This window comes from Lolium perenne, chromosome 4 (genome assembly GCF_019359855.2).
Source record: "Lolium perenne isolate Kyuss_39 chromosome 4, Kyuss_2.0, whole genome shotgun sequence".
Taxonomy (NCBI): Eukaryota; Viridiplantae; Streptophyta; class Magnoliopsida; order Poales; family Poaceae; genus Lolium; species Lolium perenne.
The window spans coordinates 160,352,868-160,366,165 of NC_067247.2; positions in this window are offsets into that span (position 1 = coordinate 160,352,868).

Consider the following 13,298-nt stretch of genomic DNA (forward strand, 5'->3'; position numbering starts at 1 on the left):
TAGGTGCTCTTGCTATCGACAATAAAGAACGTCGTAGGGATGGTCTTCCTTCCTACGGTCAGATCCACATTCAGAACACCTTGTGCGTCAGACGCTTGGCCATTGAAATCGCTCAATGTCATGTTGGTCTTGATCAGATCCGAGCTAGAGCGTCCCAACCGACGTAGCATGGAGTATGGCATAATGTTGACTGCCGCTCCGGTGTCCACCAGCATCTTGTTGACAGGCTGCCCATTGATATAACCTCGCAAGTACATGGCCTTCAGATGTCTGTAGCTTCTTTCTCGTGGCTTCTCAAAGATAACTGGCCGTGGGCCGCAGTCAAGTTGTGCCACGGGTGCCTCGTCCAATCCTGGAGCACTAAACTCCGTCGGAACGATGAACACCATGTTTGTGCCAGCCGATGTTTCATCATCGGCTTTCCTTTGCTTGGGGCGCCACTCCATTTTTTGTGGTCGACCCTCTTCATCCAGGGTTCGTTGAATTTTCGCGGCCAGATCAGGCCGCGCCTTTCTTAGCGTGTGCAGGTATAACCTTTCGGCTTCCTCCAAGCCACGCAGTCGCTGAACCCTACGCTTTTGGGAACGGCTGAGTCCATCAGGGCACCACCTTGGCCGGTGGTACCTGTCTTCTTCTTCTTCATCATCGTCTTCCAAATCCTCGAGATCTTCCACCCGAGGGGACTCAGCGTGCTTGTTCCGAGGCGGGAGAGGCCCTAGACGTTGGAACACGGACACGTTAGCTGCATCCTTCCTCTTCTGTCTACATTCTGGGCAGTTGCCGATTGTAGGCAATCGGCTCATTCCTGAATCCCAGCAGTGTCTGAAGAAGGGACAGTCCCAATGCCTATCTTCGTCGTCTTGCTCCCTTGACTTTTCCTTGGCACGGCGCTCGTTCTCCTCCTCATCGCGATCATGCCGACGATGTCTCCTGGCGTCCCTAGCTAGGCAATCCCTTTCATCATCGTCGTTGGGCCATCGGCGTTGGTCATATTGACTCACATACTTGTTGAGGAGGTGATCAGAGAGAGGTCGCTGATATCTCACATTCCTTACTTCTCCCTCTGTGATGTAGCGCTTGCCATCATGACGGAGCCGATCGCGTGGAACGGCTTCCTCTGTGTCCTTGCTACGAGAGCAGCTGCCCTCGTCTCCGTCCTTACCAGAGTGGTGTCCAGGTCCTACCATGTTGATGTTGAACGAGAATCCTGGCTGGCACCCTCCAGGGTAAGTGCACTCCACCATGTTAACGGCGGGGAAGGGGTGAGTGTCGACTTTCATGGCGTACTGGTTGAAAATTAGACGTCCTTGTTCTATCGCCATTTGGATCTGCTGATGCCACACCCTGCAGTCGTTGGTGGTATGGGAGAACGAGTTATGCCATTTGCAATATGGCTTTCCGTTCAGTTCCTGTACCGTGGGGATTTTGAGGCCTTCGGGTAACTTCAGCTGCTTCTCCTTAAGTAAGAGGTCAAAAATTTGCTCAGTTTTAGTTACGTCGAAGTCAAACCCTCTGGGCGGACCTGGTGGCTTAACCCATTTGCAGGATATGGGGGTTGCCCCCCGAGTCCATTCAGCCACTGCTACCTCTTGATCTCCCGCAGACCCTTCATCTTCTTCTGTTTCAACCAGGACTACCGCACGCTTGAATTTGTCCTGGTACAAGTCTGGGTGGCGCTGTTCATATAACGACAGTTTCTGAACCATGTGCGCCAGTGAAGGGTAGTCTGCTTGGGAGGCCATATCCTTGATTGGTGATGCAAGGCCCACCACTGCCAACTCGACTGCTTCTTTTTCAGTCACTCGAGCCGAATAACATTGGTTCCTAACAGTTCTGAAGCGCTGGACGTATTCTGCCACAGTTTCTCCACGCTTCTGACGTACTTGTGCTAGATCGGCAAGGCCAGACTCAGAAGCCTCTGAGTGATACTGCATGTGGAACTGTTCTTCCAACTGCTTCCAAGTCCGGATCGAGTCTGGTGGCAACGAAGTGTACCACCCGAAAGCCGATCCTATGAGGGACTGTGCGAAGAACCTCACGCGTAGTGGATCCGATGCTGAGACCGTGCCCAGCTGTGCCAAATATCGGCTCACATGCTCGATGGAGCTGGAACCATCTGATCCATTAAATTTGGAGAAATCAGGGAGCCGATATTTGGGTGGTAGCGGGATCAACTCGTACTCGTTGGGGTACGGCTTGGAATAGCCGATTGTCCTCCTTTTCGGCACCATGCCGAACTGGTCTCTCAGGATTGTACTGATCTGATCCGCGGTCTTGTTGTAGGAGTCGAACTACGAAGATTCGCCGGAGTGGCATACTTAGCCAGCCATGCTTGCTTTTCCAGCTCGAGCCAACTGCAGGAGCTGAGCTGCGGAGGTTTGTCGGAGTGGCATACTTAGCTAGCCACGTACGCTTCTCAAGATCTGTTCCCGAAGTTCCTCTGTTGTTCCGGAAGTCCTGCTTGTTGCGATCTGGTTTGTGAGTGCCCGATTCTGCGATCGGCACGTATGTGCACGTGTATCCGTGAGGGATCTCCTTAGGTGCCTCGTGCAAGAAGCGGTAGTCGCTAGGGTCACCACCGATCTTGTAGACGACGTATGCCGTGAATGGTCGGCACCTGCGGTGCTGCCAACGCGAATGGCGGTGGTGGACGGGATCGGAGTGGCATCTCTCCTTGGTAAGTCCCGAGAGCTAGTCCTGACGGAGAGTACTGATGCCTCACGATTTCCTGGATCACCCGAAGAGCGACACGCTCCAAAGTGTTCACCAGGCTCTCAGAATGGCGGTGCAGCGAGTGAGCTACCATGAAGTTAATCTCCTGACGCAGGGACCTGGTGCGTTCTTCGGACGGGGCGGACAGGTCCACTCCATCGAGCGCGCCTTCAGGTGAGAACCCTTTCCACCTGACGCCATGTGAGCGGGTTCTGTGAAAAGAGCCGATGAGGTCGGCTTCGAGGATTGCTTTGACCTCGTCATACTTCTTCTTGAGCTCCTCGGTCAAATCCTCGTACGTGACTGGAGTGCCTTCCGCCATCTCAGATGTAGATGGCGATGCGGTTGATGTCGACGATTGTCCCACCGGGCGTGCCAGAATGTGTTGCGGTCAGAAACCCACCGGCGAGCAGCGACGGGCAACACAGTAGAGCCGGGAGGCTCCTAGGACTGCGGCTGGCCCTGGTCCCTCCGAGCGACGGCCCGCAAAGACTCGGCACGCACGTCCGATGCTGGTGCAGGGCGTGCCACGACCTATACCTGGTCGGGAAGGTGATGGATGTTCCGCGATTAGTTTCAGTCATGGCATACACGTAAACATTAAATACGAGCCTCGATCGGCTCTCAGGTTGTCCTGTGAATCGGCTCAAAGAGCCGATCCACCCATGATTCGCACGAGGTGTACGAATATATGGTGGTCCTGCTTGATCAAAATAAAGCTAAAACGATCTACTACGATTTAGGGTTTTCACCACATAATCGGAACATCCTACTCGTGATTGAGCCTGGTGGCCACGCACGGTGATCGTAAACCGACCCTAGACAAGGCCTAAAAACCAACACGAGGTTGATCCCCGGAACATCCTGTCTAAGGCTAGCAAACTACACCCTACGCGCCACTGGATCCTTCAACCCGTTTGTAAGGCCTAACTATGCAGATATTAAACTAATCCTTGAAGAACAAGGAGCAACCATAACGGATCGGATCTACTAAATAATGATCAAGCGGGGTGCCGCCCCTACACCTAAGATAGGTGTAAGGGCGGCTAGACGTCTCAGGGTTGCACTACGACAGCATATGATACAATGAACAATGCTAACCCTAATACGTCTAAGATAACTACGTTGCTCGCCATCAAAAAGGCTTCAGTACGAGCAACGCATGAACAACGAATAAACTTGTACTGCCTAGATCGCAAGATGCGATCTAGGCAGCATGATGCTTACCCGGAAGAAACCCTCGAGACAAGGGAGTTGGCGATGCGCCTAGATTGGTTTGTGGTGAACGTGATTGTTGTTTATTTCATAAACCCTAGATACATATTTATAGTCCGTAGAATTTCTAACGTGGGAATAATCCCAACCGTGCACGAGCCAAACTCTAACTAACCGACACGTATCCTACTATATTACAGATACACGGGCGAACTAGCCCAAACTTTGCATATAAGGCCGATTCATGTATTCCTTCCATGTATATTCTTCAAGCCCATCTTGATCGCGGCCCACCTCTGACTCGGTCAAATTCTGGTGATAACAAAAGTACAGCCTTGAGATGTTCACTGTTTGATGAAAAGAATGGTCTAGGTTGACGGCTATGAGAGGATGCATCAGAACAAAGACCAGAACTTTTTCTGGGCCTCTCTTCTAATGAAGATTGCTTCATCAGAACTGCATTCTGATAATAATGCAAAAAGATTAAACGATGAACTATGCAAACATGTATTAAGCATTGTCGATATGAGATAGTCACAAGTACTAAGCGCAGACTTACATTATATCGTTGCATAGGCTCACGCCGGAACCTTTTTTGCGCTCTATCTTCTACTAAGGACTTCTTCATTACAACTGCATTCTAGTAATACTGCAAACATAGTTACAACAGTGAACTATTCAAACATTTATTATGCAATGTAGATATAAGATAATAACAAGTTGCATAAATAAGACAATGTATGGAACTTGTACTAAGCAGACTTACATCATAATGTTACACAGGGTCGCTTTGGCGACTATCTTCTAATGATGATTGCTTCACTAAAACTGCATTCTGGTAATATTGCAAAAATAGTTGCAACAATTAACTATTCAAACATGTATTACGCAATGTAGAGATCAGATAACAGCATGTAGCAGAACATACTGGCTCGCTGCAGGTCCTTCTCTTGCATGCACTAGTCGTGGTTGACATGCCTGTCATTTTAGGTTCAGCCATCAAGTGAAATGCTAATCCTCCTGCTCCATTGTCCTTAATCTGTGTTTAGATATCACATTTAAGACCAAGTCAGCTAGTTTCAAATAACAAAAAACTTGAGCTGCCAAATGAATAAGCCAATATTTACCAGATATCAGATTAAAACCAACTAGATGTTGCTTTGCATGAGATACGAATTTCAGACATTCAGATTTAGAGTAGGGTAATGCCAAGGTTTTCCACATAAAGTAAACTGGCATTAAGAATGACCAAATGTCAGGTTCAAATCACCTTCGCAGTTGCTCCAAGACAAGCATATCAAATAGGCAGAAACATAGTAAAGCATGGATGACATTGCTATGGCAGGGTTCCAAGTGTTTATCTCTTGCATAAGGAACAATGCATATAGGTTATAGATAATAACGGAAGTAAACTGCCAAAGTTACCAACCAAGAACTCAGATTCCAACCTTCCCTAGCGTCCCCGCTGTTAATGTTGGATATTCTAATAAGTGGTTCGCATGATCAATCCCTAGGAAAAATAACATTGACAAGTTAGTCTACGATAATACAAAGATCAGACATGCACGTAACAATAACTATACAAGCTGTGCGACAGGAGCATTCATGGAAAAAAAATAGCTATAGGCTAAAGACGAGGTATAAGAGCAAGCAGATTGGAAATGCACATAGCATGATTATAAAAGCAGTAAAAGAATAGCAGACACGAGAAAACAGCTAGCGGCTAGCAGTGAGCTAATGACGTGGTATAAGAACAACCAGATTGGAAATGCCCATAGCATGACTATAAAAGGAATAGCATGCAGTACAAAAACAGTTGGCAGCAAATGAATGGGTCCCCTATAAATATGTGGATGCACACAGGTGTCAGTAGAATGAACAGGATGGTAGCGAGCGGATAATGCTTTGGTACTGTACAGTATTTAAACGAACTTCATGCGAAGTAACACATCAAGAAATTTAATGGATATGAGATCTGCAAATAACTACACAAAACATGGCTAAAGAAACACCGCGATCTAACGGGCCAGCGTACTAACCAAGCTGCGGCGGGGTGGACGGGGGCGGCAACTTGCATTCCAGCTGCGGCGAACGCGGGAGACGATGAGTCGGCCCTGTTTCAGTAGAAGCGAGCGTTAGTGAAGCAGATCTGGTTGGCTGGCAAGGGATTCGGTGAAGTTGATACAGCCGCTGCGCCGAGGTAGTCGGTGGAATAGATCGGCTTCTGTGGAGGGGGGCGCGGTGAAGTAGACACGGTTCCGTTGGAGAGGATCCGGTGCGTCGACAGGAAAGGCGTTGATTGCTACGCTGTGGATGAGGTTGGCGTTGAAGCAGATCCGTCGGTGGCGAGGTCGGCGGTGAAGCAGATCCGTCGGTGGCGAGGTCGGCGGTGAAGCAGATCCGTCGGTGGCGAGGGCGGCGGGGGAGCAGATCAGGTGGGTGGACAGCCAACACGATCAAGGCTACACTGTGGAGGAGTATACCGGTGGCGAAGCAGATCTAGTACTGTAGAGAGTCAGAGCTTTGGCGTGTGAGAGTATTTTTGAGCTAATGGGGCGAATGGTTGGTGGGTGGGTGTGGGCCTGTGGGGAGGGTTCGGGATCTAGGCAAGATATTTCATTGTTACCGAATGAGCCCTCCATGGTCGGTGGGTTGTAGCTTCCGGACCAGGGTTAAAAGGGTAAAACTGGTCACGGGATTTTCGAATGGATGCGGCGGGATGATTTGGCGCGCGGCCGAAATTTTCAGTTTCAAGCTACGAGCAGAACGACAAAAATAATGTTCTTCCCCAGGGAGCTCTCATTTCTTCCTCTTCTCTTTCTCTCTCGAGTCTCTCCCACTCCCCTGGCTCCTCTCCCCCTTCTCTCCGGCAGCCTCGCCGGCCGGAGACGAGGCCGACTTCTCTCTGTATATCGTACACCCTCCGAACTAAATTAATTGATTCAACTTTCCTTAGACGTGTATGTATCTCGAGTAAAAACATGTGTGGATACATCCATATTTAGATAAGCAAAGTTGAGTCAGTTAATTTAGATCCGAGGGAGTTCATGTTGTTGTAAGCTTAGATCCAGTGTTTCCCATGAGCAGAATGGCGCAATGGAGTCGGGGATCTCGTCATCGGCTTCAGATCTGGCCTACGGTGAATCTGGCGGATCTTGCCGGCCAAACCCCGATCTGGTGCCATCAAGGTGATGGCGCTAACGGTGAGGCTTGCTTTGGTCAGTGCTTCAGATCTGGTCAATTGGGAAGTCAAGCTGCTAACGTTCACAAGCTCGGGGCATACGACGGCGTCATACGTCTTGCCCGTGAACATCTTGGCCTTTCAGCGGCCCTTCTCAGAGCCAATGTGCCGTTGCTGAGGCCCTTCTTCTCCTTCGTCCTGGCGACTACCGGCGACACCGTCCCAAGTGGTGCGTCCCCGGCGACGGAGTTGCTGGAAAGGATGCGGAGCAGAGATCTGATGTGCGGTCCAGAAGGACTCGATTGATTTTCTGCTATATGTTTTGGGGTCCTTTTTGTAAAGTTGCAGGTCCTATTAGTTATTGTCTAGTTCTCTTGGACCTCTATGTAATTTTTTGGACTAGTTTCCATTTGCACCGATAAACTTGAATTTTGACAAGTTCACGGGAAAAAAATTCCTTTGCACATATGGCCCTATCATGTATGAACATTCTTGAGTTTTAAACTATATGTAATGGCCAGCACTTGCGCAAGGGGCTCGTCTAGTGCGCACTAGTTTCCATTAGCACCGATAAATTTGAATCTTGACAAGTTCTTGGAAGAAAAAATTGATTCACATATAGCCTATCATGTATGAACATTATTTGGATTCAAACTATACATAGATGGCCAACACGTGTAAGAGGGGGTCCTCTAATGTGCACTAGTTTCCATTAGCACTGATAAATTTGAATCTTTACAAGTTCTCGAAAAAAATTGCTTCACACCATATGCCCTATCATGTATGAACATTATTGGGATTCATATTATATATAGATGGCCAACACTTGGGCAAGGGGTAATCTAATTCTTGGGGATTTCAATCTATGTATCTCTCTCGATCTATCGTTGGTGGCCAGAACAACACACATATGCATGCACTTTATGCGCAAAGGCGCGGGTGCCTCTAATAATTCATGTGTGTGCGTATATTTGAACATATTCTTGGGGATTTCAATCTCTATCTCTCGATCTATATATCGTTGGTGGACAAGAAACACACTTGTATATATACGCATGCACTTTATGCGGAAAAGCGCGGGTGCCTCTAATAATGTGTGTGTGCATTCGATCGATGATCCCTAAACCTTAAACCCTAAAACCCTAATCTCTAATTATACCCTAAAAATACACCCTAAACACCCTAAACACCCTAAACACTAAACCCTAGACCCTAAAACCTAAACCCTAATTAAACACTACATATATATAGGCCAACGACAGTTAATTGCGCATCAAGCAGGCGACCAAATAATTAGCGCTGATAAATTATTATATCGTGTTGGTGGCCAAGAAACACACTTATTATATATATACGCATGCACTTTATGCGCAAAGGCGCGGGTGCCTCTAATAATGTGTCTGTGCACTAGCTCGATCGATGATCCCTAAACCTTAAACCCTAAAACCCTAATCCATGATCCCTAATTATACCTTAAACGTACACCCTAAACACCCTAAACACTAAACCCTAAACCCTAGACCCTAAACCCCAAACCCCAAACCCCAAATCCTAAACCCTAATTAATTAACCTTAACCCTAACCCTACCCCTAAAACCCTAGCTAGCTAATCCTAAATCCTAAACCCTAATTAAACCCTACATATATATAGGCCAACGACACTAAATTGCGCATCAAGCAGGCGACCAACTAATTAGCGCTGCTAAATTAATTAACTTGAATCTTGACAAGTTCTCTCGAATGAAAACACATTTGATTAAGTTGCCTCATAATATATATACAATTAGTGTGCATGCGCGCATGGCATACCTTGCACATATCATTTGCGCATATATTTCAATATATATCTGAACATATTCTTGGGGATAAATATATATATTTCAATCTTTCTCTCTCGATCTATACATATATCGTTGGTGGCCAAAAAACACAATTATATATAAGCATGCACTTTATGTGCAAAGGCGCGGGTGCCTCTAATAATGTGTGTGTGCACTCGATCGATGATCCCTAAATCTTAAACCCTAAAACCCTAATCCCTAATCCCTAATTATACCCTAAACATACACCCCTAAACACCCTAAACACTAAACCCTAAACCCTAAAGCCCTAAACCCTAAACCCTAAACACTAAACCCTAAACCCTAAACCCTAAACCCTAACCCTAACCCTAACCCCTAGCTAACCCTAAACCCTAAACCCTACATATATAGGCCAACGACACTTAATTGCGCATCAAGCAGGCGACCAACTAATTAGCGCTGATAAATTAATTAACTTGATTCATGCATATATTTCAATATATTTTTGAACATATTATTGGGGATATATATATATTTAAATCTCTCTGTTATCTCGATCTATATATCGTTGGTGGTCAAGAAACACACTTATATATATACGCATGCACTTTATGCGCAAAGGCGCGGGTGCCTCTAATAATGTGTGTGTGCACTCGATTGTTGATCCCTAAACCTTAAACCCTAAAACCCTAATCCCTAATCCCTAATTATACCCTAAACGTACACCCTAAACACCCTAAACACTAGACCCTAAACCCTATACCATAAACCCTAAATGTACACCCTAAACACCCTAAACACTAAACCCTAAACCCTAGACCCTAAACCCTAGACCGTAAACCCTAACCCTAAAACCCTAGCTAGCTAACCCTAAACCCTAAACCCTAATTAAACCCTACATATATATATATATATATATATATATATATATATATATATATATATATATATATATATATAGGCCAACGACACTTAATTGCTCATCAAGTAGGCGACCAATTAACTAATTAGCGCTGATAAATTAATTAACTTGATTTTTGACAAGTTCTCGATCTCCAATGAAAACACATTTGATTAAGTTGTCTCATAATATATATAATTAGTGTGCATGTGCGCATGGCATACCTTGCATATCATTCGTGCATATATTTCAATACATGTTTGAAGATATTCTTGGGGATATATATATTTCAATCTCTCTCTCTCTCGATCTATATATCGTTGGTGGCCAAGAAACACACTTATATATATACACATGTACTTTAATTTATTTGCCTCACAATATATATAATAAATATGCATGCATGGCCTAACCATGTATGCTTATATATGTGTTTAATTTGGAGATTTCAATCGCTCTCTCGCCGCTCTCTCGTTGGTGGCCAACAACACACACATGCACTTTGTGCGCAAAGGCATGTGCCTCTAATAATGTGTGCTTGTGATCGATCGGTCTAGTTTTGATTAATCATAGCACACAAATATAGAAGTTGTATTTGAATCCACACAACCCTAATCTAAAACACATAGCCCCTAACATGGCCTAATTAACTGACCCCTTCTCTCTAGCTAATTAGTGGAAATTGCACAAAATCAAAAGGGGTCCCTCACTAATTATACATATATATCTAGATTGTGATAAACTTTTGCCCCATATTTGGTGGATGGGTGCATCTTGGCATGTAAAACAATTAATGTTTGCAAATGGCGTTGTCAAAATTTATGTACAAATGATTTCTTTCCATCCAAAGTGCATAAAATGGGAGTTTTAATGAAGAAGGTACAAATAAAACAGCTCAACATGCCTCCACATCCCGATTTTCATAGGAAGTAGAGCATATTTAAAGGATAATTCCAGAGTTTTACTATTTTTCAAGCAACTTTGCTAATTTCCACCCACTCACATGACTTTATGTCGATTTAACGAAAATAGGGCGAATTTAAACTACATGGGCGGGATAGTTTGAATTGTGCGCGCGGCAAAGTGAACCGCCTATTCCTCAACCTTGTGCACGGCAAATTACACACGCAACTCCATTAAACACCACCTACCGGGCGGCCCGGCCGCATGACCCCCCACCCACCGCTACACAACTTATCCCCGTCCGTGCGAAGAGCTTCCTCCCCGTCCCGTCCGTGCGAAGAAGAAGCTTCCTCCCCGTCGTTCTTCTCGAGACGCACCGGCGGTCAAGTTGATCCACGGTAGGGTTGCTATCTCTAGCTCAATCATGCATCGGGCAAGACGGCCTAACGATTTATATTTTCTTGATGCTGCTAAAAAATCGTCAGTATGCTCGAACTAATTGGCACTTTATAGTTTTCCGCTCGATTTGTCCTCGATCAATTTGTTCATTTGCGTGGGCATATAGAGTCAGTTCTGCACTCGATCCGTTAATTTGCTGAAATGCCATGGCAGAGATTTGTACACGATCTGTTTGCTAAAATGTCGATGGGCATTTTTTGTTTTGTACTCGACATGATTGCTGAAATGCATAATCATGTACTAGTATAGTTTTGTACTCGATGGATATACATTTCCTACTTCGCCTTAAATTAATCACCAACCATTGTATCTCATAATTCAACAGATGGAATGAGAACTTGGATCTTTTGCATGGACACTTATGTTCCCCTTCATATATAAATGGTGTTCAACCCTTTATGGGGTTTATTAGAGCTCATGAAGGTCACGACCTCGACGTGTATTGCCCGCGCTGCACATGTATGAATGGTGAGAAGAGGCCTCACCATGTAGTGGAAGATCATTTACACATTTTTGGGATGGACCGCACATATGTTAGGTGGGTTTATCATGGTGAACCACATAATGATCCTTCAGCGGGAGAAGCAGATCTTGCTCACACTATATATGTGCTGGCATATGTAGTTAATTATTTATATTGATGATGCCGCTGTTTCGATCAATAGTTTGCATTGCTGTGCAAGTTCTGTACTCAAATTTAACTTGTTGCAGATGGATGGACGGGAAGGAGAGAAAAAGCGCTTGCTTCAGGAACCGGGTTTCAGCTCTGGGACATGTGCTGTGCCAGATGAGAAGGTAAATATGTAAAACGGCATTTGTTCAGGTTGCATCCCTTAGATGTTTGTCTAATCTGTTGATGTACTAATTGCGAAGCATAGAGTTGAAGAGGTCTCTCAGTTTGATGGGAGATTTGAAGATGAATCTCAGTTTGATGCACCTGTGGATGGTACTGATGACGGGCCTTTCATAGACGAAGGTCCTGCACCTGAGATTATCCAGCCTACAGAAGGAGGCCGTGGACCGAGTACACAGCTTTGCGTTGAAGTGGATGCACGCCCAGAGATCATCAGTTGCGTCCGCGTAGTCTCAAGACCACCCAGCCCTGATGCACCTGTGGATGGTACTGATGACGAGCCTTTCATAGACGAAGGTCCTGCACCTGAGATTATCCAGCCTACAGAAGGAGGCCGTGGACCGAGTACACAGCTTTGCGTTGAAGCGGATGCACGCCCGGAGATCATCAGGGGCGTCCCGGTAGTCTCAGGACCACCTAGCCCTGATGCAAAATGTTGAGCTACTTTATGATTCATACTTTTATGTTTTGGTGCTGTAGTATGTACTATGTTTGTTATGATTTGTACGCCTTTGGCGCTAGAACTATAATTAAGTACTCAGTGGATGATCGCGTTGCAAAATTTGACACCCACACAATCAGTTCATCGTATGAGTAGTAGCACAATTACTTCTACAGCCAGTCCTGCCAGCGCATTAATTGGTAGCATGAAACACTTTCAGGCACTCCCTACGATTCATATTAATTGACTCAATTTTGTCTAGATATGGATGTATCTAGATGCATTTGTTAACTAGACTAACAAACTTGAGTCGAGTTAATATGAATCGGTGTAAACCGTCCAAGTCCTCCAAAGAGCTAGTTTATTGACTCTGGACTCCAAGCCTCTCGCGGCAAGCCATCGACGAAGCTTTGACCAGATCTTGGCCCGCTTTTTTTTGCGAATAGCAAAGCTTTGACCAGTTCCTCTCGGGATACAGCACGCCGGTGAGCTTGCACGGTTGCCATGAGCACTTTCCGGCGGAACTTCCTCTGCAGCGCCCTCAAGCCGCCGCTGCGAGACAGCACGCAGTGCCTCGAGGTGGACGGAACGAACGAACTCGAGATCTCAGGGCGGGGGGTCCGCCTCGTCCGGGAACGATCTCCAGCGGGTTAACGAGGACATGCATGGCGGCCAGGGGATTTGGTTTTTTTTTTGTTGTTGTTTGAGCTTGGGATTTGGGGTTTTTTCGGATAGGGGAGGAGGAACCGAGGAAGAGGAAGGAACAGCCCACGTGCTTGGCGCGTGGCAGTGTGCTTGAATTTCGATTTTTTGTGAAATGTTTCATTTCC